The following is a 24630-nucleotide window of genomic DNA, read 5'->3' on the forward strand; positions in this document are numbered from 1 at the left end:
CTTCCTTCCTTCCTTCCTTCCTTCCTTCCTTCCTTCCTTCCTTCCTTCCTTCTTTCATAGTTTATTGTCAAGTTGGTTTCCATATAACACCCAGTGCTCATCCCAATAAGTACCTTCTTCCATTCCCATGACCCCCCTTCCCCTCACCCCCATTCCCATAAACCTTCAGTTTGTTCTCAGTATTCAAGAGTCTCTTATGGTTTGCCTCCCTCCATCTCCCCAACTATTTTTTCCCCTTCTCTTCCCCCATGGTCCTCTGTGCAGTTTCTCCTGATCCATCTACAAGTGAAAACATATAGTATCTGTCTTTCTCTGCCTCAATTATTTCACTCAGCATAACACCCTAGAGTTCTATCCACGTTACTACAAATGGCCAGATTTCATTCTTTCTCATTGCCATGTAGTATTCCATTGCATAGATAAACCACATCTTCTTGATCCATTCATCAGTTGATAGACATTTAAGCTCTTTCCATGATTTGGCTATTGTTGAAAGTGCTGCTATGAACATTGGGGTACATGTGTCCCTATGCATCAGCACTCCTGTATCCCTTGGGTAAATTCCTATCAGTGCTATTGCTGGGTCCTAGGGGAGTTATATTGTTAACTTTTTGAGGAACCTCCACACTATTTTCCAGAGGGGCTGCACCAGTTTACATTCTTACCAACAGTGTAGGAGGGTGCCCTTTTCTCCACATCCTCACCAGCATCTATAGGCTCCTGATTTGTTCATTTTAGCCATTCTGACTGGCATGAGGTGGTATCTCAGTGTGGTTTTGATTTGTATTTCCCTGATGAGGAGGGATGCTGAGCATCATTTCATATGTCTATTGGCCATCTGGATGTCCTCTTTGGAGAAGTGCCTGTTCATGTCTTCTGCCCATTTCTTCACTGGATTATTTGTTTTTCGGGTGTGAAGTTTGGTAGAGGAACTCGTAATTTCTACAGTCACTAACCTTATCTCCTTCATTTGTTCTATGCTGATATATCCAGAGAAATAAAATATTCTCCCCCAGAGGCAATTAGATTCATTTCCCTCTGTGTTCTGCCAAAGCCGTCATTTAGATCTGTAGCTCCTGTGGTCTGGTGCCTCTACTGCTGATGGCTGTGCTATGGGGCCTCTACAGCTTGATTCTTTAACCTCTCATCATTGGGAAATCAAGGAAACCTCATAATGGGAAAAGGGAGTCTTCTTTCATGTCTAAAGAAATATGACACCTAAAAGAGAAAGGGACATATTTTATGGAAGAAGAAAAGAGGGAAAAAAACAGTGATGTCAGCTCCTGTTATGTCTTCCAAGCCACAGAATGTCTAGCAAATCTGTTGACTAAGCCAAGGTATTTCTTATTTACTCACAAGGAATCATATCATAAAAAGCAAGGAGCCTGAGTGAGAAATTCACACATTTTTTTGAGACTCATAACCATGTAGAAGAGTAGTTTATTAATTTCCTTCAGCCAACTGGTAGAGATATTTGGACCAATTCATCTCACCTTTGCTTGGGCAAAACTACCACTGTAAGGAAGAACAGAGTTAGCCTGTCATTTTGTGTGTGTGACGTTAAAACTACTGTTTAGGTCCAACCCTCATCCAACCAATTTTCCTTCCCAACTCACTTCTGCCCAAAAGGGAACAATCAACTGTTGCATGCACTAAGAATTATTTCGAAGCAATCTTACTCATGCTCCACAGGGAAAATATCCATACTGCTGCTGCCTAAAATAATAATGCTGATGAAAAAAAAAATTATGTACAAAGCCATTTCTTGTAGAAAAAGCATTTCAATTCAAGAATGGCCATGATTTGGATTTACCAGTATTAATCTCTCATTCATACAAAGAGTTCTTTCTGAGAGAATTATTTTTCAAAGTAACATTATAAGAGGACAGGTTAATGGAGAAAGTGCTGAAGTTCAAATGAACAAAAGTGGTGATCTTTTTTAAATCTCTTTCCTCCTTTGCATGTGAACTCTTGTAGCTCCTCAAGGGTAAACATGGATTAATTAGTACTAGCATATGACCACTTTCCTCCAAGGGTCACAATATTTCCAATTTTATCCCAGCTCATGAATGTTTACTTGTGTGTGTTTGCACTCCCAGGATCTGTGCCAAAAGATCATACTCAAGGCTTGATTTCCTTTTTCTCAGCAATGGGCCATTAAAATGCATTGTAGCTCCTTTGCTCCTCTCTGAGAATAGTAAGAAATGACTTTGAAAATGAAGTTCCAGTAATGAAAAGTAATGAAAGACTGATATGAGCTTTTCTACTTCTTTTCATTCTCTTCTTCTCACCTTCATTTTTTTTCCTTGTCCTTCTTTCTTTCCTTCTTTCTTGGATGTCTATAGTAATCCAGTTGGTAGTTAATACTTGTTGAGCCAGGTGCTGTATCCAGGCACTTTAAAAACATTTTCTTCATTATTGACCCATAACAAGTCCACTGGATGTTAGATCATTCCATTTTCAGATCGTGGGAGGGGCTGGGAGTTTAGATAACTTGTCCATGTCACTTTGGCAGAGCTAAGATTTGCATAACCTATCAGACCAAATGTTGGTCTACATTTCTTTGCTCTCTTTCAACTTGTGCAACACTTTCTTGAGTCTCCTTATCTCACACCATCAAATTAAATTTATAATGGTTTAGCAATTGCTTACAGAATACCATTCCAAAATACTGTGCTATTGATTCAGTGTGTGTGTGTGTGTGTGTGTGTGTGTGTGTGTATGAAAACGTTTATTCCTTAAATGTGTGATAAATCCTTGGAGATTGGAGACTATACCCATGCCATGGACTGAATTATGTCCCCCCCAAATGTATACGCTGAAGTCCTCACTCCCCAAATGACAATTTGGAGATAGGGCCTGTGAGGAGGTTTTAATGAGGATATAAGGATGAACCCTAATACAATAGAGCTAGTGACCTTTATGAAAAGAGGAGGAGACACAAGAGCTCTCTCTTCACCACTACATGAGTACCTAATAAGAAGGTGGCCATCTGCAGGGAGAGAACCCTCACCAGAAACTGAATTGGCTAACACCTTGATTTGGATGTCTCGGCTTCCATAATAGTGAGGAATAAATTTCTGCTGTTTAAAGCTACAAAGTCTAAGGGGCATCTAGATGGTTCAGTTGGTTGAGCGTCCAGCTTTGGCTCAAGTCATGATCCCACAGTTTGTGGGTTCAAGCCCCGCATCGGGGTCTCTCCTGACACCTCAGGGCCTGCAGCCTGCTTTGGACTCTGTGTCTCCTTCTCTACCCCTCACCCCACTTGGGTTCTCTCTCTCTCTCAAAAATAAATTAACATTAAAAATTAAAAAATTTAAAAAAATAAAGCCACCAAGTCTATGATATTTTGTTATGGCAACCTGAGCAGACCAAGTCAGTGCCTTCCATATTTTAGTACTGATTGCTACACCTGGCAGTTCTTTGTCTGTAGTAGATATGTTAACAAGGAGCTGTTAGTACCCACCAGGGTAAGATAGTGACTATGAAAACACATAATCATTTTACATCTTCTTGACAATCTACTAAAACTTAAGTAAATTGTTTTAATAAAATAGAAATACACACAAACATGGAAAAGCAGGAGGAGACAATTGAAGAAAAATATCCAAAATTTTAGAAGATGAAAAACAGTTCTAATAGTGACTAATCTAGCAACTAAGTGGAAACTATCCCAGGTTGGGGAAAAGTGTTGAGAACAACCGCAGCTCATCACGTGTACTCCTTAAAGAGCAGAGGAAGCAGCATGTCTCTGAAGCTATGGATAAAAGGGTGTGGGGGAGGATTGGATGGAGAAAATGAGGAAGAATTGGTGAAGTCTGAAAAGACGTGAAGACCTAGATTCTCTCCCTGCTAGAATGGAGAGGGGCACCTGTCACACTCCAGCAGAGCCCCACAGATTTGTTACCCTGAGATGCTGAAAAAGAGGATGAAAGATACAACCAAGGGTGTTGGGTGTTCCCCAGACAGAAGGATTAAGTAGTTCTGTGGCTAACATCTACACGCTAAAATGTTGACTGTAGAAAATCCCAAGCTGGGTGCACTTGAGGGGCTCAGTTGGTTAAGTGTCCAACTTCAGCTCAGGTCATGATCTCATGGTTGGTGAGTTTGAGTTCAGCATCAGGCTCTGTGATGTCAGACAAAAGCCCTCTTCGTAATCTCTGCCCCTCCCCTGCCTGCCCCTCTCCTGCTCTCACTTTCTCTCTCAAAAATAAATAAACCTTAAAAAAAAAAGAAGAAAAGAAAATACCAAACTATTCCTTCACTGAGTTCTAGGAAAACTAGTGGCCATAACCCTGCAGGTATGGACTGTTGAATATGAACCCCCCCCAAGAAGAAATATCTAAAGATACTTATATTGGGAGTTATTCTAGAATAACCCACCCATTTCACCAGACAATGAAGCTCAAAGTTGAAATGTCCCACTCATATTGCTCAACACCTTTGATTAGCTTTCTAAAATCTAAATCTCACCTAAAACAGACGCCATGGATTTCAGATATTTGAGTAAAACTTCTAAAATTGATAACAGAAACCAGAAACACACCCACACATACACAGAGGAGGGGGTGAGAGAGAGAGAGAGAGAGAGAGAGAGAGAGATAAAGCAGCTTGAAGGAAATAGACCATTAGAAAAATAACATTAAATTAAAAAATTCAAAGGGCACCTGGGTGGCTCAGTAGGTTAAGCATCCAGCGTTGGCTCAGGTCATGATCTCACGGTTCATGGGTTTGAGCCCTGCACCAAGCTCTGTGCTGACATCTCAGAGCCTGGAGCCTGCTGTGGTTTCTCTGTGTCCCTCTCTTCCCTCTCCTGCTCATCTCTCTCTCTCTCTCTCTCTCTCTCTGTCTCTCAAAAATAAATAAATGTTAAAAATTCTTTTAAATAAAAAATTCAAGATTAAAGAGGATACTGCATCCATGAAACAAAAAACAGAATAATTTTATTTTTTTATGTTTTTAAAAATTTATTTATTTCTGGGAGAGAGAGAGTGTGTGTGAACAGGGGAGGGTCAGAGAGAGAGGGAGACACAGAATTTGAAACAGGCTCCAGGCTCTGAGCTGGCTGTCAGCACAGAGCCCTATGCGGGGCTTGAACCCAGGAAACATGAGATCATGACCTGAGCCGAAGCCGGATGCTTAAGCGACTGAGCCACTTAGGCGCCCCCAAAAACAGGATAATTTTTAAAAAAATATTCTCAAAACAAAAAGCAAATATAGAGACAACTACCGTTGAGTTTTATTTCTTCCAGACATCCAGGTTTGGGCCAGTCCTGCTGGGCTGGCTCAGCCTGGGTGAGTATTATATAGTTCCTGGAAGTATCCTTGACTTCACCCACTGATGGTCCCATACTGACTGCTTCTAAACTGAGGAATGCACAAAAGTAGACTCTTAGAAGTCTCTCTCCCTGTAGTTTTCCCAGGCAGCCTTTACCCAGTAGTGGCTTCCTTTGAAAGCCTGAATATTCCTACCTGCATAAGAATTTGCTTCTCAGGTTAACAAAATGAAACAAATAATGTTCACTGATGCATATACAAGTGGTAAGACTATTTGATGCCCACAGCTCAGGTAGTGCATACCATATATTGTAGCAGCAGCAGCATATGGGCACTTTAGAGTTACTGGTAATGTTCTTTCATCATCTCGTGGTGAAAATTATTCTTCAAACTACACAAATGTTCTGTAATCTTCCTATACCTGGTCCATTTTACAATTTAAGTAGTTAAGAAGTAGAATGAGGCACTAGAGGTACAAATATCATAAGTCTTTCAAAGGGTAGTTTTGTGACTTTCATAAATGATCTTTCTACCTCTCCATTCTGGAAACGGGGTTAATGCAGTCTTCAAGATTATTGTACTAATAATTAGCTCAAACTATATCGCTTAATAGGTTCTCATCAAGTGTTACTTGAATTTGCTTCCAAGACTAATCACCATTTTTCAATCTAATGGCATTGTTGATTTTTGTTTTTATAATTTGTTTTCATTACTTTGTTGGTTTAAAATAAGGATAGACTCACAATGTCCTTCATTATTTTCATTATCTTATGTTTGGTTTTATTTGCTTGTCTGTTTAACATTGTTACATATAAAGTACCTGGAAAATTACTTGGCTTAAATTATATTGTCAAAAAATTTTTCCTGAATAAATTAATGAATTAATATTCATTTTTTAAAAACTTTAGCACAGTACATGTTTACATTTGAGATGAGACTAATGCTCTAGGCTTAGAAATTAAAATACTTCGATTTTTTTAAATTAAAAAATATTTAATGTGTATTTACTTTTGAGAGGAAGAGAGAGGCAGAGCATGAGTAGGGGAGAGGCAGTGAGAGACACAGAATCCAAAGCAGGCTCCAGGCTCTGAGCTGTCAGTACAGAGCCTGATGCAGGGCTCAAATTCATGAACTATAAGTTCATGACCTGAGCTGAAGTTGACACTTAACCGACTGAGCCACCCAGGCACCCCAAAACAATTTGCATCTTAATACATATTTATGATCATTTAGAAAATAAATTGCTCCAAATAATTTTCTTTCCATAAAATGATGAAAAATTAAAATCACAAACATGAAAGCAAGCAGTGTTATATACTTTATGAACTATACACACACAACTACCTACACACCTTTAACAGGGGTTTTGATTATTTATATGCATACATATACATATACACCTTTTAACATGATCTTTATGATTATACATTAACATCAGTGGTTATGTCTAATCTCGAAACTTGTAATACCATATTAGAGTATAATTTATGTACATAGCGCTATGATTCTGATGAACTTATGCTATTTTCCGGATTAGAATGTGTTACTCATTGAGATTTCATAAACTTGAAGACTATCTGAATATGTGTGAAAAGTTGAACATAGAAGAACAAACATAAACAAATAATCAATTCTACTAATTGCCCTATAGTTTAGATACCTGTAAATGGGTTTGATAAGCCTGCTTATAGAGAACTATGATTGATAATAACCTTGTATTGGGTTTTAGTGTGGAAAGATCCCTCAACAGGCCCCCAAATCATAAATATTTCCAATCAGAACGAAGTTGGTCCTCTGAGCATGATAAAGACACGGTAGCCAAGATATGTACGTGTGATCCTATGAAGAGCTGACTTACTGAATACTAACGTAAAAGTGAGCTGCTTCAGAAATTTCATGTGCCGGGCCTCCTGTTATCTGGAGCTAATCACCCCTCAACCAGAGACTGCAAAAACCATCAGATCCCAGGGCAGATACCTAGGAAAATTGGCAGAATGAGCAAGAAGATGCGCTTCTCTTTCCAAGTAGTTCTGACCTATGAGAATTTCATTATCAGCTCATGCCTTTTACTGTTAAGATGTTAAGAGGGAGATGATCATTTGCAAACTAAAAGCTTTCTGGGGAGCTCACAATAATTGATTTTTTTTTTCATTAACATTCTTGATACCTAGCACTCCAGAAAAGTTGAAGAGGTCTTTGGAAAGCTTTCTTTGCAGATAGGAAAAGAACTAATGCAAATTACCCATATGTATTTATAATGATAGTGGTTCAGCAGAGGTTGGCCCTCCAACTATGGCTGAAAGATACTACCACATTTAAGCTGCATTTCTAAGCTGGCCAAGGGTATTCATTAAAAGAAGCAGCTCATTAGATGCATTTCAGTATATGTAAAAAGAAGAAAATAAACACGTTAGGTTCAAGGAAACCAGCTCCTTTTTGCATGATACTCTATAAATCAACCTCTGAGATTCTGAAATACATGTTCAAATGCTTTTGATATTTTGAGTTCACACTCAGAAATTACCATCTTTCCTAAGACTTGTCTGAAGTAAATTCTGATTGTCCTTCCTTTACACCCCACACCGAAGAGTATACACCTAAGTAAAGCAGTACAATAGGATTGTGTGCACTGGCAGAACTCACTTCTTGCTATGACTTAGTTATTGGCATGATTTCGGAATATAAGAAACCGTATTTGATCACTTGGCTTCTACACTAAGAGTCCATGTTTTAAAACGAGTGTTGGGCAGCAGATATTGTCATTGTGTCAGAGAAGAACAAAGCAGGAAAATTAATACAAATGAGTAGAATTTTCTCAATTTTAAGGTGTTTTTCCCTCCCCTAAAGGTTTTTTTTAAAATTATTTGCGTCTGCTGTGATTTAATTGCAGCAAAACAAGCTTTGGCAGAAGAATTTGAAATTGGTGGACTTAATATACAGTGGTAGTTTCATTTTTAGGAGCATATTTGTTTATCATTGTGATTTTTTAAAGATTTCATTTTGTAACGTGAATATTTAATTAAATTGAGCATCCCTAAGTTCCATGAGCTTAAGCAAATTATGTAAGTTTGTGCTAACTACATTCATGATATTATTAAATATAATGATATTTCATTATGTTATGAAGGGAACACTACAACTTCCAGGTGGTTCTACACATGAACAATTTTGGGAACCACTGAACTATAAAAATGTCATTTCTTTACATTAAGGCATTGAGCCCAAGCGAAAAGCAAATGTCACTGGGAACCATTACTACTCCCACCACCAGCCATTTACAATATAATGAATTTACAAATTATCTTTCTCTTATTCTCTAGCACTCTGCGTATTTTACAATCACTTTTTATCACAAGCTACAATAGTTATTCCTTAAAATTTTTTTTCTTGCCTTTCTGCTACACCAAACAGTAAGTTCTCAATTCTGTCTTCAGGCTAAGCAAGTCACAAGGTGAAAGCTTAGTGAATACTTATGGATTTATTGAATTCATTTGGTAGAAAGAAGGGACGCCTGGGTGGCTTAGTCGGTTAAGCGTCCGACTTTCACTTAGGTCATGATCTCGCGGTTCGTGGGTTCGAGCCCCGCGTCGGGCTCTGTGCTGACTGCCCGCTCAGAGCCTGGAGCCTGTTTCAGTCTGTGACTCCCTCTCTCTCTGACCCTACCCTGCTCACGCTGTCTCTCTCTCTCTCCTAGAAATAAATAAAAATATTTAAAAAAAAAAAAAGAAAGAAATCTGTATGACAAGTTTCAGACTGGTTTTTATTCTTGTTCTTGTCCTTGTTCTTATCCTTCTACCTCTCCTCCTCCTCCTTCTTTCTCTTCTTCCTCTGCTTCTTCTGCTGCTTCTTCTGCTGCTTCTTCTGCTGCTTCTTCTTCTGCTGCTTCTTCTGCTTCTGCTTCTTCTGCTTCTTCTTCTGCTTCTGCTGCTGCTGCTGCTGCTGCTTCTTCTTCTTCTTCTTCTTCTTCTTCTACTTCTTCTTTTTCTGCTTCTTGCTCTTCTTCTTCTGCTTCTGCTTCTTCTGCTTCTGCTGCTGCTGCTTCTTCCTCTTCTTTTTCTGCTTCTTCTTCTTTTTCTGCTTCTTCTTCTGCTGCTGCTTCTGCTTCTGCTTCTTCTGCTGCTGCTGCTTCTCCTCCTCCTCCTCCTCCTCCTCCTCCTCCTCCTCCTCCTTCCCTTCTCCTTCTCCTTTGATGAATTGTCCCATTCCCTGACAAATTGACCAAGTAGCTGCAGAATTAAACAAATTCAGTCTGGGGTTTTCTGTGTTTGCACATGACATCAGAATCAGAGTAGTAATTATGAAGCATGTTGCTGAAAACCAAAGTAGACATCCTATATCCAAGACAGATATATGCAAAAATAATACCTATTTTCCAATCCATGGCTATTCAGTTGTGAGGGGATAGAGCAGACTGCAAAAGTTGTCAAAGAAAAGCCAGAGCTGGATAGGAGTCAAAGCATAACAATTTTTTTTTTTTAATTTGGACTATTGCAATGGAGGGAAACATACTTCAGTATAGGACAGGGCTTAATTATGAATATAGCACAGGCAAGTGAGATTTATCACCAAGGGGCATAGTGGACGTTAGTCAATGAAAAGTTATTAACAGAAAAAATCAGAAGTGGAATTCTGGCTAAACCAACCTAACAAAATGCTTGCTGAGGACAGGCAGGTGATTGGATATCATCTGTGGCTGGGTAGAGGACGAGGACAGGGAAACTGATGAGATATTGAAGGTGATCAGCTACTGAGGGGGCGGTTCTGGTTAAACTGAGTCAGCAGGGATTTTTGTTTTGTTCTTGTTTTTAAATATTTATTTGGAGAGAGAGAGAGAGAGCACTCACAGGGGAGAGCCAGAGAGAGAGGGAGACAGAATTCCAAGCAGGTCCTGAGGCTGTCACCACAGAACCTGACCCTGGGCTCGAACCTATGAACTGTGAGATCATGACAGGACCCCAAACAAAGAATTGAATGCTTAACTTACTGAACCACACAGGGACCCCTGGAGTCAGCAGGGTTCTTAATAAAATTTCACAAGGACATGCACATGTGAACCTAGAAGGTTCAGAAGCCTGACCAAAGTTTGGTCAAGTAAAGAATCTTTGCCAATAGGGGTAGTAGTAACCCTAACACATGATAATTGATGATTCTGCCTTATAAAAAACTCTGTTATACAAAAGAAACCTTTAAAAAGATAATATTTCTTTTCTTTTCAATTGCTTTTCAGTGCTATCAATATTTTGTAGCTTATAGAGATAGTATAAATCCTCCCATATGTACATTGGAAATTATTTCTTTCATTTCACTCCACTAAATTACATCCCAATTCACTTTTTGAGAACATTATTTCCATGTCTTTGCTCTAAAGAACATAAGTACTGCAGGAAGCCGTTAAGCACAGCTCTGTTCTGTTTGAAGGTATCATTAAGACCAACCCTTTGATGCACTGCTATCTGAATCCCCTAGATGCTTTATTGTGGCTAACTCTGTTGCCAACAGGTTTCATTTTCTTCTCCCCCTTTTGATGCCAGGCACAACGCCTCCTGTGATTTTTGATAAGAGCTGTTTGCTGGCTCCATGTGAGAATCCATAGAACATATTTTTCGTTCATTTTTTACTGAGATGACTGGGTGTGAACAGACGTTGCCTCCATGTGCTCTCCCTGTGCCCATTAGGAAGCACACCAGCTGTCTGGGACTTGTAGTCAGGTTGACGTCCTGCTGGGGTAAATAGGCCCTCAAGCAGTGACCTTAAGAAGAGCTTTGTGGGGGCGCCCGGGTGGCTCAGGCAGTTAAGCAGCCAACTCTTGATTTTGGCTCAGGTAATAATCTCACAGTTCATGGGATTGAGCCCTACGTCAGGCTCTGCACTGACCGCACCAAGCCTGCCTGGGATTCCACTCTCCCTTTCTCTCTGCCCCTCCTCCCTCAAAATAAATAAACAAACATTTTTTAAAAAGAGATTTGTGTATTTTCTGTGCTCAGTCAGAAGCCTTTTTTCCCCCCAGATACCCCTCCACCTCTAAACTTTGAAAGTAGGAAACCCAGTTGAATTTTAATGAACCAGGAAATGAAGCAATCCCCCAAAAATGGTATTTTGATCTTTGGTAGTGGGAACCCCACTTAGCAGCAGATTGGCTGACACCCACAAGCCGACCACAGATACATCTGAGTTTCTTCATTTAAGATGCTCTCCTTGCCTCTGTTTCTTGTCAGAATCTTAAGCTATTTCAATTTTTTCTCCTGTTCACCTTCTAAATAGATGCTGTTCTGAGGCTATTTGCTGCACACAGCATATCTATCCTTTTATTTCCTCTGTGTGGGTCTTTTTTGTATTCCTTTTCCTTCTTCTCATCTTAGGCTCTTCTAGAGTCTGTCATCTTTTTTTCAGAGCCCATTATTAGAGTTCACCTTTCTTGCTTCCTCTTACAACTTCTATCTTCTATAGCCATGCTCTTTGAACTTCCTTCAGCTGAGAAATCCCAGGGTATCTTCATTCTGTACCTTGTAGACTATTTTGGCTAAATACACTCAATTAGAGTGCCAGAGATACTAACTGCAGAGCACATTTACTTACCCTCTAGCATCCAAAATTCATTTCTTCTCCAGGAAGCCATCCTTCATATTCACAGCCATATCTTTTGGATGAAACTAATTGTATGTTGTCATCTACTGGTAAGTGTTGAACAAATGTTTTTGGGTACAGAAAAAGAACAAAGGCCCTGATTTATAATGTTTGCTGATATCCATGGTGTCAATACTCCCATGGCCAATTTCAAGCTAGGAGTCACTGAATGTAGGTTGGGAGGGGATGTTCAGGAGTACCCCATTTTGTAATATTTCCACCATACAGACACACTGGACCTAAATAATCTCAAGAATATCTGCTGAGAGGGGCATCTAGGTGGCTCAGTTGGTTAAGCGTCCGACTTCAGCTCAGGTCATCATCTCACAGTTAGTGGGTTCGAGCCCCACATCGGGCTCTGTGCTGACAGCTCAGAGCCTGGAGCCTATTTCAGATTCTGTGTCTCCCTCTCTCTCTGACCCTCCCCCTGCTCATGCTATCTCTCTCTCTCAGAAATAAAAAAAAAGAATATCTGTTGAGAGTAAACAATTAATTTTTTGTAAAAAGTAAGGTAGCATAGACTTTAGGTTTGTGAGCTAGAAGTTCTCAGTTACAGCTATTCACATCTGTGAATCTAGTATAAAAGAAGCCTTAGACAACACGTAGAAGAATGAGCATGGCTGTGTTCTGATTCAAACTTTATTTACAAAAATAGACAGCACATCCTTTTTGGCCCAAGAGTTATAATATACTGAGCTCTGGCACAAACAGTAATACAATGTAGTAAAAAGACTAACAAGTGATTTTTTTTATTTCCTTAGTTTTTATTTTGTTGTAAGTTCATATATTTTCATATTTAATAGTGTCTCTTGAACAGCCATCTTGCAAAATTCTGTTACTTTAATAATTGGCGTTGTAAGCCAGTACAAACCAGCTCTATCTAGATCACCAGTGAATCTACCCCCTGCTCCAAGGGTGGTCATCTTATACTGACTGACACCAAACAATGTGTTCAGAATCGTTGAAGATTTTTATTGGTTGAGGACATAGGAATGTGACCCAATGAAAGTGAAGAGATTTAGGAAGAAGTTTATGTTTATGAAGCTTGTGGATTATAAGTTTGTCTGTATTCTCCAAAAACAACCAAAAGAGGGGCGCCTGTCGTTAAGAGTCAGACTTTCGCTTAGGTCATGATCTCGCAGTTCGTGGGTTCAAGCCCTGCGTCGGGCTCTGTGCTGACTGCCAGCTTGGAGCCTGGGGCCTGTTTCAGTCTGTGACTCCCTCTCTCTCTGACCCTCCCCTGCTCACGCTGTCTCTCTCTCTCTCTCTCTCCCCTAGAAATAAATAAAAAAATATTAAAAAACAAACAAACAAACAAAAAAACCCCAAAAACAACCAAAATAAAGTATCTATTTTCCATTGAGTAATGTGGGAGTGTGGACATAATGTCTGGATGATGGTCATTTTGTGTCACAAGTGAAACGCCTCAAAGTTTTTGTAGCAGCATTCGCTGTATGAAGCCTGAGGATTGAAATGCCACCGTGGAGAAAGGAAAGGAGGCAGAAAAAGTGACATTAGTGCCTTACTCGTAACATTAGTAACATAATCTGAGTAACTGGATCCAGTCTCTCCTGAAATCAGGACTATCTTTCCATTTTGAGTCACTACATTCTCTTCATTGTTTAAGCTGGTTTAATGGGTCTCACTGTTACTAGAATCAAAAGATCTGTCGGTGAAGCATCTGGTGTCCACAGTCTTCTTTCCAAATGACTCCAGGCTGCATGCAGAAAGGAAGCACTTTTGAAGCAGTTCAGAATTAAATACGTTATTTATTTCACAAGTATTTGCCTTTTCTCTTATTAGCTTTTGGTTTTGTGGGCACCTCATTTTCCTCTTGAATGATGCAGCATAAGGACGTGTGATGTGATTGTCTATTCATAGATCGATAGCTCTCAAACTTCACAATACATCCAAGTCATCCAGATGCTTTAGAAAACTACAGAATTTCTAAACTTCTAGGGCTTCTTTTTCATTAGATCCAAGGTTGGGCTTGGGTAGCAAAATCCTGGTTTGTATGAGAGAGTCTGTGTGCCATTACAGATGAAAGCCCCACTCATTGTGTGTCATTTCACTGCTGGTTTTAGAAGACCCAGAGCATTATAGAGAGGAAATAATTTATTGGAAAGAATTAGTTGCGTCTATCTAAAATTAACCATGTTAAGAGGAAAAGTTGCTAACTCAATTTAGACATGTTTTTTTCTTTTTTTTTATATAAATGTTTATTCATTTTTGAGAGAAAGATACAGAGCACAAGTGATAGAGGGGTAGAGAGAGAGGGAGACAGAGTCCAAAGCAGGCTCCAGGCTCTGAGCTGTCAGCACAGAGCCCAACATGGGGCTCAAACCCAAAAACCGTGAGCTCATTACTTGAACCAAAGTCAGATGCTTAACAGACTGAGCCACCCAGACACCCCAATGTATATTTGTTTCTACCCAGTCATTTTTCCTAAAATTAGTATTTGATACCTATTTCCATTTGCCTGGAAAATATTAGATAATTTTTAATACTCGAGGGACAGATCAAACAAAAACAAAAGAGTCTCATGGAGGAAGCATACAATAATAAACTAATAAGCATTTTAATAGGTGGTTATAGAGCAAAGGGCATGATGGAAATAAGTCTGATTGTGGGAGGTAGCATTACTGGCAGTGCCTGAACTCAAAGGAGGTCGGTGAAGTCGCTTAAGCCTCAGGATGCATGCCTCCTTTGGATGAACTAGCCATTCAAATACCTGTTAGCAAAAGGCTAACTACTCATTCATTCATTCATTCATTCAGCGAACAGTGTTAAATGGGATGTGGTGAAGTCACTTCTCTTTATAAAAGACAAAGGGCTGGAGCCGTTGGGTGGTACAGTTGGTTAAGCCTCTGACTCTTCATATGAGCTCAGGTCCCTATCTCATCATGAGATTGAGCCTCACATTGGGCTCTTCACTGACAGCATGGGGCCTGCTTGGAATTCGCTCTCCCCCTCTCTCTCTGCCCCTTTCTGGCTCATGTTCTCTCTCTCTCTCAAAATAAATAGACACTTTAAAAAAAGACACAGGCCTTTTAGAGTACAGAAATAGAACTAGTAAGATGGTGCTTTAAGTAATTTACTCTCTTTGAATAACTTATGAAGGTACAAGTTGCAACATTCATAAGGTACAACAAACCAACAGTGAAAAGGAAATCTCTTTCCTCTTTTCCACAGCAGCCCACTTCTCTCCTCTCTCCTGTAAAACCAATCATTGTTACCTGTTTCTGTACCTTCTTCAGGAAAGGGTGTAGGCATATGTAAGTGTGTATGGGTATTTACACAAATGACGGCCTAGAGTGCATGCTATTCTGTAGCTTGCTTTCTTGCAACTTCATAATAATTATTGAATATATCTCTACATCATACATGCATAAGTGGGTCTTCTAATGATGTTATCATCATCTTTTATATGATTGCACCATAATTTATTTAATGAGTTCCATATGGACAGATTGATAGGTTATTTCTGATCTTTTGCTATTAAGACTTCAGCTAAGAATTTATTTATATAAATTTCAACACATCTGAGACTACCTGTAAAATAAAATTCTTTGGAGTGAAATTGTTTGGTCAAAAGATATAAACATTTGTGATCTTAAAAGATATCCCTAAATTGTCCTCAGTATAGGTTGTGCCCATGCCCACTTATGCTCCCACCAAAGCTCAGCAGACTGTCAATCTCTTTGTCCCCAAAATTCACGAACAGAGAATGTTACTAAGCTAACATATCTTTGCCAATTTAATAGATGATGGTGACAGTAATTTTAATTCATGTTTCTTGTGAGTGAAGTTGAGCTTTTTGTTTTTAATATTTAAAATACTACTTTTACCTTATCTGTGACATATCTCTACATGTCTCTTGTAAAGTTTAATTGAGTTGTTAACCTATTTCTTTTTGATTTGCAATTGTTATTTTTATACTAAGAAAAACTGAACCACTGTTTCATGATTTCTATTGCAAATATTACTTATTAAATATTGCGTTTTGACTTCATTTATAATTTTCCCACCCAGAATATGATTATTTGAAGTTGAATATAACCAATGTTTTTGTATTAAACATTCCTCCATGTCTTATTCTCAAACATGTTTATATTTTTATCTCTAATTTTTTATCCTCCTGGATTTTATTTTGTTATTGGCAATGAGAAATACAACTATTATTTCTGAGAAAGATATCCATTTTCCCTCACCGACACACTGCACATATTTTATCAAATACTAATATCAATTTACCATACGTATTTGGGTCTAATTCTGGACTCTGGCTTCTATTCCATTTACCTGGGACTGCAAGATTTTTTGGGAGACAGGAAGAAGGAGTTAGAAAGTTCAAGAAAAACATGCAACAAAGCGAGGTGGATTGGCAGAGTAAGGGGTCTGAGTATTACTCAATAAGATGACTGGGAACTTTAGAGTGGTGAACTACTGAAAGAAGAGAAAAGGACTCCAAAATGGAAATGGGTATGGGGGTGTGATCTGCAAACAATCTTCTCCACTACACAGTTTTCCCTAAGGCCAGTTGAAGTTTTTGTGTTGTTGTTATTTCCAAGTTAAGGATTTTGAGTAAACTTAAGTAGCCTATAGTCATTAACAACCATCAAGTACAATGATGCTCACATTAGTATCTATCTTGAATATCACCAGATTTCAGACCCTCCTCTTTTGACTAGAAGACCCAGACTTCCCATAGACCTTATTCAGACCTTATTTGGGCTATCATATGCAGGAAATCCACTCGTGCTCTTCCATTTAGTGCAAGCTGGCTGGCCCCATATGTTTGAGGGGCCACTAGTACTGGTGAGATGAACACACTGCTTCCTGGTCACTCTGCTGGGAACAGTGGGCACTGAGGCTACTCTCCTTCTTTTCCATACTGCCCACTGGGGTTGCTATCAGGCAATATCAAGAAAACAAAGAGGGGCGCCTGGGTGGCTTAGTCGGTTAAGCGTCCGACTTTCGCTTAGGTCATGATCTCGCGGTTTGTGCGTTCGAGCCCCGCGTCGGGCTCTGTGCTGACTGCCAGCTCGGAGCCTGGAGCCTGTTTTGGTCTGTGACTCCCTCTCTCTCTGACCCTCCCCTGCTCACGCTGTGTCTCTCTCCTAGAAATAAATAAAACATAAAAAAAAATTTAAAAAAAATAAATAAAAAAAATAAAAAAAAAAAGAAAATAAAGAAATGCCCTTCTTCCAACTCTCTGTTGACCTTGACTTGGATCTGGATGTAACCCTTCTGGTACCTAGAATCTCACAAATACTTTTTACAAACTGCCTTTTGGGGTTTCTAACCATAATCCACCAGGGCTCAAAATATATCCATCAGGAAGGTTAAAGGAATAAAAGCCAACCAGTTTACAGCATTGTTATTACCACTATTTCTATTTTCTTCAGATGCTCCTGCCCTGAAAAACAAAAACAAAATCCAAACAAGGCAAAAATAAAAAACATTTCTTTTCTACTGATTACTCCAAAAAACATGACGAAATCAACAAAGATGATATTGCAACCCATGGAAATATAGTCAATACTTGGCAACAGGGCAGGGTTGGGTGCCGGCATTGATTAAATGCACAATTCCAGCACGTGTAGAATCAGAACTGGCTAAGTCAGGGCTACCTGTATGACTAATGTGACTGTGGCATTGTCTATGAAGTCTCATCTTTTAAGTTTTTCACAGCTGGAATAATAATTTTAAAATGCTGTAATTTAGCTTTGCCTCTGAGCACACAAAATCGATGATCTAACTATAGAGAGTGTCCAAATACTCATTTAGATTTCCACTCTCAAATAGGAGACTAATTTAAGTTGTTTGGTTTTCTTTCCCTAGGAATTGGACCTATAAAAGATTTTTTATTTTAAATCACCAACTTTATAAACAATAATAAAGCCTAAATAAGCAACAGGATCAATAATATTTTCCATGAAATAGTAACACTCCCTCCCCACTTCCTGTCTTTTATATTGGAATGCAACTATTATTACTGTATCTAAATTAACAAGAAAAGGCTATTAGTTCCCCCTTTTAAAAGGATCCATTCTATTTTCTTTTGCCTTGAGAAAAACAGCCATAGAATAATTCACAAGCAATTCAGCAATCATAGACAAAATAGGAGCAGATATAAGGGCAAAGGTGATTTTTACTCTTTCTCTCATCTATTTATTCCATCCCTGACCCACATATTGCCTTCATAGGGCTGTTTACGAGAAGACTGGGAAAAAGATGGAAAATATCTTATTTACCCAAACAAAGAAACTACTGAGAATAAATACAGCATTGAAATTTCCAAAACTATCAAATGAGTTTTTCTGGTATTATTTATTTTGTTGCCCCTGTGGCAGTCCTTAGTCTGGCTATAAATCCTTATGTTCAGTCAAGGCTTTTTGTGTCTGGAGTGTGTGTCCTGTCTGCCTAAAAAATAAACAACCTACCCGTCAAAAGCATGAGTAAAAATTATGTCATGAATATGAAAAAAGAAGAGTTGTAGCATGTAAGAGAACATAAAGGAGGTCCTTATCCAAAGTAGGTATAAAGAAAAGGAAATGATTCAACAATCAGTTTTGTTATCTTACAGTGAGTGTTCAGATGTGCTTCTGAGTGTCTTAGGGAAGGAAGTCACTTGGGCCTCACACTCTGTTCTTAGTCCTTTTTGATTGCGAGAAAGACTCATTCCATTTTCTCCAGGGATGATGAGGTTAATTGTGAGGCTAGACTTAGGACTTTGAGTTGAAAGGTAACAGGAACTCAGAGAGCTCAGTGTTCTCTGCTACTAATCCAGTTTATGCCCATTAGGGGTAGGAATAAGTACCAGAGCCTTAAAGAGTCAAAATACATAGACATGGTAGCACGAAGTCTCAGGAAAGGCCAGTTTTGACTTAGTAGACTGCAAATATCTTTTTTCCATCTCACATCTTTTCTCTTTGTTTTCTCATCGTATCTGATCCTAGATACTTTCAACTCCTACCTTTATGATTTCTCAGCCAAGAGCCGTTAGCCTTGATCTCTCTGTGATCTGCCTCATTCTCTTGGTGTTTTCGAGATTAGGCACCTGGAAGAGGGAAACACATTGGTTCATGTTTCCCTCATGCCTTGTCACCAGAAAACCTAAAAGGAGGCTGCCTTTGGCTCTATTATCACCTTTGGCCCAATCAACTCTGGCAAGTTTGTGGGCATGATTCAAAATATGGCTATTTTACCAGCTTGAGCCATAGGTTGTCAATGTCTCTTTAAGCTAGTATCGGGCTGGCACTGTCTTTGACAGCTCCTGTACATCGCCTGCCCATCTCTGTAGGTACATTTAAGAATTTCCTATCCTGTGAATGTTTCTAAGACACTTAGGTATTTTGACTATTCCCATTGCTTTTGTAAGAAACGTGTTAAATGCCTATCAATTCACTGATTATGTGAAATTACGTCCCAATATAATGGGAACAAAAATACTAATGGGTGAGTACCCACTATCTTCACCCACCCTGGATATCTAGGAGGAGAGTCTATCACTTTTTTTAAATAGAAAGATAAAAAACAAAATTTGACTAAGTGAATGTTAACTGTCTTATTGGCTTTATTCAGTGATTCATGAATCAGGCAGCATTCAATCTAGGAGATAGAAAAGAGCTCTGAGGAGCTATATAAAATGAAAGATTCTTATTGGCAGAAGGGAGGGGGAACAAGGAAGTAATACTAGGCAAAAAACAAAACAAAACAAAACAAAAACAAGAACAGGTTGGTTATTGCAAGATTATTTGCCCTATAGGGGGTGGCAGGTGTCTATTAAGCATATTCACTAACTACTGTTGATTAGGAGATTCCTGACTCACTGGTTTAAGGTGCCATGGGTGGGAAAGCCAAAATTATAATTGAGTTGTGGTTTGGTGATATGGGATTTAGCATAAATGACTTCATTTTGGACATGTTGTCTTTTTTTTTTTTAACAAGATATAAAGCAGTAAAGTTGACTGATCTTTTATTGAGTAAAAATTGATCTTACTTGAGACTTCATCATAGCATTTCTACATATTTTGACTTTCTAAGGCACTCACTTTTCTCCACAACTCCAAACATTAACATGATTCCAATCTCCACAAGTTACGAGCACTTATAGATACGTCCCTAACTCTAAGTCAAACTCCAGCCAGTTAATCTATTTAGATGAAGCAGTGTTATCAGTTTCCCATTGTTTGAAGTCATAAAGAGTCTTTTTATTCATTGAACAGATATGTATGGAATGATTACTATCCTCAGAAAACTGTTTTAGTTTTGGGGAATACCACAGTAAACACTGACAATATACCTACAGTTTTGCAACTTCCAGTAGAGTAGAAGAAGAGAGGAAATAAACATTTCATTTATTATTTTTATAATGTTTAGTTATTTATTTTGAGAGCGAGAGAGAGGGAGCACTAACAAGGAGGGGCAGAGAAAGAGAGGGCCAGAGAGAATCCTGCACTGTTAGCACAGAGCCTGATGCAAGGCTCAATCCCACAACCCTGGTATTATGACCTGAACTGAAATCAAGAGTGGGATGCTCAACTAATTGAGACACCCAGGCACCCCCCCCAAATATTTCATTTTAAGTACAGCAATATAAAAATAAAACAGGGTGAATTTAACTTCCTTGACATGAACTGCTAAAAAATTCATTTTGTTGTTGAAATATGTAAAGCTGACCTCGGTTTGTAGTGCTGAGATCTTCACTGAGCTCAGTACCTTTGAAAAGACACAAAGTTATGGGTCATATATTTTAATTGCACAGTCCTGCAGGTCTATAGTTCCATTGTAATAGGAACACTGTCATCTAGGATATTGAGGACAAAAAGGAATCTCTGTGACTCAGGATTTGCCAAAAATATGTTTTAACTCATGAGCTCCTATACAATGTGTGAGTCATCTTTGTGTATGTAATGGAGTTGATTGTCCTAGATTTATTTTCTTAATTTGGGGATAGACGCATTAAAGAAGTGGCCTTGAAGTTGAAATAAGAGGAAGGAGGAAATAAGGAAGAAAAGAAGTGCAAAAAGGGAAGTGATTAATTGTACATAGAAGACCGAAGAGACCCAGTAGGGTACCTAGATTCATTTCACTTTTGATATAATGAGGTTTTGATATGAGGAATGTAGGAGAGAGTTATATTTTTATTGTATTTTATTTAAAAATTTTTAATGTTTTATTTATTTTTTGAGAGAGAGAGAAGGACAGAGTATGATCAGGGGAGGGGCAGAGAGAGAGGGAGACACAGAATCCTCGAAGGAGGCTCTAGGCTCTGAGCTGTCAGCACACAGCCTTATGTGGACTCAAACTCATGAACCGTGAGATCATGACCTGAGCTGAAGTTGGATCCTTAACCGACTGAGCCACCCAGGTGCCCCAGGAGAGAGTTTTAAAGTACCAAGGGTGAACGGTGAGACCACATAGCTAGGACAGAGCAGAATGGCACTGATGTCATGTTGAGCTAAATTGGAAAGGTACTGACTTGCTTACATTGAGACCAATGAAGAATTAGTCCTTAGTCCTTGTGTTAGTTTCCCAGGGCCGCCATAATAAAGTCTTTCAGACTGGGGTCTTTTAAACCACAGAAATTTATTTGCTCACATGTCTGGGGGTTAGCAGTTCAAGAGGAAGGTGTCAGCAGGATTGATTGCTTCTGAGGGCTGTGAGGGAAGGATCTGTTCTAGAGCTCTCTACTTGGCTTGAAGATGGTCCTCTTCTCCCTGTGTTTTCATAGACTCTTCCCTTTGTACTTGTGTGTGTTCTCTTTTCTCTTTTCATAGGGACACCAGTTATACAAGGTTAGAGCCCACATATAATACCAGATTTTGACCTAATTACCTCTGTAAAGGCCCTATCTCCAAATAGGATCACATTCTAAAGTTAGGACTTAAATATAGAAATTTTTAAAGGAATGCCATTTCATCCATAATGGCTCTCATGTCAAATCACTAGGCAGCAGACTTCTCCCTCCAACAAATCATTTTCGACACTGCCACTAGTGCATAAGCTTTATTTTCTTTGAGGTTGTTAAAACATGTCACTCTGTCTCAGAAATGATCATTTGAGGCCTTTCAAGATGTGACACAGGTCCTTACCTTTTAGCTTATACCGCATGCCCCTGATACTCTTGTCCTCTGTACAAATTCATTATCTTGAAACAAATACACTCTCTCTGCCTATATAAGTCCAATCCACCTTTCATGGCCTTGAACACTTTTTGTCTTCTTCCTGAGGTCTTCTCAGAACCATGAGAGTGACAGAGCTAGTTCTGAGTGGCTTCTTATGGAATGGAAAGATACACTTTAGGGTCAAAGACTTGAGTTCTTAATCTAGCATTGTCACCTGGTATTGTCCCTTATAAGAAATGGGCTTTTCAGCAAGCCAGTTAACCACTCAAAGACTCAGAGTAGCAATAAAATAGTATAAAGGAATGCATATCATATGTAGTATGGCAAAGGTTAAATAAAATTACATAGATTAAAGTCTAACACAGGGTCTGGGACATACTAAGTGCTCAGTTATCAGTACTTTCCTGCTTTTCCATGCCATTTCCATCTTCTTTCTTTTCCTACAGTTGGCTTTTTGTGTGTGTGAGTGCCTCTCTTATAGTACTTAGGACTTATCAGCTGGGTTTGCCTTATAATTACTGAGTGTGCATATGAAGTTGTGGTTAAGGCAACAGCCATGATTTACATTGGCTCCAAGAGGACTTCCAAAATGATGCCAAGCCAAGAACCTAGTACATAAAGAAAATCAAAAATTGTGTGCCGGTGGAAAGACAAAAGGACTGGATTGAAAGCAAAGATGTTCCCACTAATCTACATACATTCTCATAAATTGCCAATGTGTGTGAAAACCATAAAACCCAGTTCAGTCTATGAGAGATGATAGAAGATCTGGGTTATCTTCAGCCCTGATGATTAGTCTCCACATAACTGTGAACTCATGTAGTTTGATTGTTTTACTTGATAGATTGAATATGTTAGCTGTTTTAAATATAGAGAGATGGAGGGATAACGAGGTAAAACTGTGCTTTTGTCATTAGGCTTTTGCATTCAGTACCTATTTCCATTCTATTCACACTCTCCTCCATTACCAAAAAGAGAGCTATTCTATACTGCTCAGTTATCAATAAAATAATCCTTCAAATGTATATAGTGAGACTAATTGTTAAGGCTCTTTATAAACATTGGCTAATTAGTTAATCAATAATACTTTACAAGCTTTTTTTTTCCTCACCACGGCCCCTCCTGTGACTTCATTTTGTGTGTTTTATTGTTCAGGATTTCTCTGCCCACGCCACTGCTGCATTAAGTCTCTTAATGGTAGTCGTAAGTCAGAGAAGGCAAAGGGATTATCTCAGAGCCCCAGAAGCCATTAATACAGCCATTTATCTGGTAGGCTGACAAATGCACCAGGAACAGCATCTTAGTGAAATGGACTTGCAGGCCTGTGTTAGGATTTAGTTTCATCCTGAGGCTTCATTATTTTTCAGTGGGAAATGTCTAAAATTCAACATTACCATATGCCAGTGGAACAGAAGCATATGGACAAGTTGTAAAACAAAAACAGGTAACCATTGCTGCCTTCTTTGCTTAAATTTAAGAGTTAATCATTTCATGTTAACAGGAACTTCCAGATAAACTACTTTCTTTTGGTTCTCTTGGAAGAGATGCTAACTAGAAACTTGGAAACCCAGTCAAGCTTGTCTTTTATGAAGAGTTCTGCAGAGAGGCTCTGCAATCAGTGAGACTCTGGTTCCAATTTGGACTGCAGCACTTAGTAGTAATTATACAACTTATGACAAGTTACACATATCTGCAAGGCTCAATTCTCTTGTCTGTAAAAGAACGATGTTATTGTTTACCTTAGGGAATTGTACTGTGAGGATTATATCTGGTAGCTTGGAATTTGAATAAATGAATGATACAGACATAAAAGACTGAGCATCATTCCCAATTCATGACATGGTAAATATCCAGTAAATGTTGGCCGATACTGTATCCAGCAGATAGTTTCTCATTAGGTTACTCTTAAGCATTCAATACAAATGGGAGGCCTGGGACAAAAAGAGAATTAAAACCTAAAGTTGAAGGGAAAATGATTATTATGCTCCTTTACAGGACCCTAAATCTTATTCAGGACACTTCAGTTTTGCCAGTTCAATTACTAGTTCACAATAGCCTCCACTATTGCCTATCTTTTTCTTTTTTTATTAAGTTTCAATGTAATTTATTTAAAATTATTAAATTTATAATAAGAATTTGATGAGATAAAAGGGAAAAGAACTTTCTTGCTTATCCTTCTGCAGCTGAGCTGATGTGGTTTAGGCTTATTATCTTAACAAAAGGTAGACCAAGTTAAGAACTTGGCTTTTACGATGACGGTCTTCAGTGTTTTTCCAGAAGTGATCATCAGTGGGTATGATTAATCAGAATGGATCAAAGTGGTCCTGGAAGCCTGCTGCCATGTCAGATGTCAATCTTTTAGGTACTGGATCAAGTAGAGATCCTGCAGGAAGTTGTTCCAAATCTTGAGGAGGTCTCAAGGGAGAGCCTGAGAGGGTCACTTGGGGGATTTTGTAGCAATGGCTACATGCCATTCACTATGGAAAGCATTTTAATACCAATATGGTAATGCTATGGTGTACCAGTTGAATATCAGCCCTTCTTTTCTTCACATACTTAGTTATGATCTCCATCCCCTTATTCATTGGAGCCCAGT

The sequence above is a fragment of the Hyaena hyaena genome, unplaced genomic scaffold (genome assembly GCF_003009895.1).
Source record: "Hyaena hyaena isolate Hyena2069 unplaced genomic scaffold, ASM300989v1 scaffold_48, whole genome shotgun sequence".
Classification (NCBI taxonomy): domain Eukaryota; kingdom Metazoa; phylum Chordata; class Mammalia; order Carnivora; family Hyaenidae; genus Hyaena; species Hyaena hyaena.